Source organism: Chiloscyllium plagiosum, chromosome 29 (assembly GCF_004010195.1).
Source record: "Chiloscyllium plagiosum isolate BGI_BamShark_2017 chromosome 29, ASM401019v2, whole genome shotgun sequence".
NCBI classification, from domain to species: Eukaryota; Metazoa; Chordata; class Chondrichthyes; order Orectolobiformes; family Hemiscylliidae; genus Chiloscyllium; species Chiloscyllium plagiosum.
The window spans coordinates 31,272,670-31,274,602 of record NC_057738.1 but is presented as its reverse complement, the minus strand read 5'-3'; positions in this window follow the sequence as shown (position 1 = coordinate 31,274,602).

Below are 1,933 nucleotides of genomic sequence, written 5' to 3'. Positions count from 1 at the left end.
GGGGAGGGAAATATATCCCTGGTGGTGGGGTCTGTTTGGAGGTAGCGGAAATGACGGAGGATGATACGATGTATCTGGAGGTTGGTGGGGTGGAAGGTGAGGACCAGTGGGGTTCTGTCCTGCTGGCGATTGGAGGGGCAGGGTTCAAGGGCGGAGGTGCGAGAAGTGGAGGAGATGCGGTGGACAGCATCGTCCTGCCACCTTCAGGGACCTGTAGACAAACACCCTCAAGATCCTCTGAGCTTGCTAGTGTCTGGCCATTTTTGGAGTACTCCCTCATCTCTTTCTTTCTTCCAAAGTACATCACCTCACATATTAGGGTGAGATTCCATCTGCCACTGATGCCCCATCTGACCAGCCTGCCTATATCCTCCTGTAACCTTAGACCATCTTCTTCACTGTCAACAAACTGGACAATCTTTGTATCATTTATGGGCCAGGTGCTGGCAAGTGGGACTAGATTGGGTTGGGATATCTGGTCGTCATGGACGGGTTGGACCAAAGGGTCTGTTTCCATGCTGTACATCTCTATGACCATGACTCTCCTTTCCTCCCCACATTCTCACCCACAACCACAAATAATAAGGGACCTAGCACTGATCACTGTGGCATGCCACTGGACAGTCACCACCTCTACCACCCCTACCCTGTCTCCTGACACTGGGCCACTTTTGGATCCAACTTGCCAAGTCACCCTGAATCTTAATCGTCCTCATACACTTATTTACCTTCCACGTCTCTGTACATTAGTGTAAGTAGTTAATAAATGTTCATCAGTTTGTGCTAGTGTCAACATCTCATCTGTCTAATGCTCTCAGAACCTGCTCATGATATTAACACACTCCTGAATTTCCCATTGGATTCATTAATGACTTCTCTATTGGGAGTTGGGGCTTATTTGTAGCACTCTTGATCTGTTCCAAAATTAGGTTATACTGCAGCCTCAGAGCATAAATAAATTCAAGGCTGCTGTGCCATCCAGAAGATTGTCTCTTCTGGATGAAAGGTTAAACTAAGGCCCACTTTGTCTGTTCTAGTGGAAGTAAATGATCCCTTGGCACGATTTTGAAGAAGACGCAAGGTGGTCTGGTGTCTCAGCCAAAATTTATCCTTCAATCAACATCGCAAAAACAGATGACCTGATCATTGCAGTTTCTGGGAGTGCAAATTGGCTGCTGCAGATCATATGTTGATGACTAAACTTCAGAAGTATGGAATTGGTTATAAAAGTGTTTTGAGATGCTCAAAGGCTGGGGGAAACACTCTGTAAAGGAAAGTATTTTTCTTTGCAAGTGAGGAAAGCTTTCTTGAATTCTCTTATGGATTTATTAGTAATATTTATGATCCTTACTTCTGTCTGCCTTCCAGATAGAAACAAATCTAAGTCTGCCCTATAATTTTAAATGCCTGTCTCTCCTCAGCCTTGTTTTCTGCACATGGGCAATATCCTCTAAATTCTAGTATCCTCTTTGTAAGTCATTTATGTGCCTCTCAGTAACTTCATGCTTTTTTTGTAGCACAATGACTACAACTGTTCATTATGCTCCAAGTGCAATCCAGATATGGCTCTGTACAAATTCCTTGCTTTTTCACTTCGTCCCTCTGGAAGTAAATTCTGGTGATTGATTACCATCCAGGAGTTATGGTAAGATTTATTTGCAAATAGCCATGACATCAGATTCTGTGTGACCTGAGCCTTTAACTGTAACAATAAATTGCTTAGTGCCAATTCCTTTTAATGTTTCCAAACTTCTTATAGCATGCATTTCAAAATGGTAAACCCAACAGACAAAGATGTATCTGGTTCTGAAAGTTGATGTTTAAAATATTCCTCTCAAATGCGTATTCTATATGAGTGAAAAAAAGGATGCTGAAATATGTTGATCTAAATGTTTGTTCGTGAGATAGTCACAAAGGGCCTTCTTTCATTAAC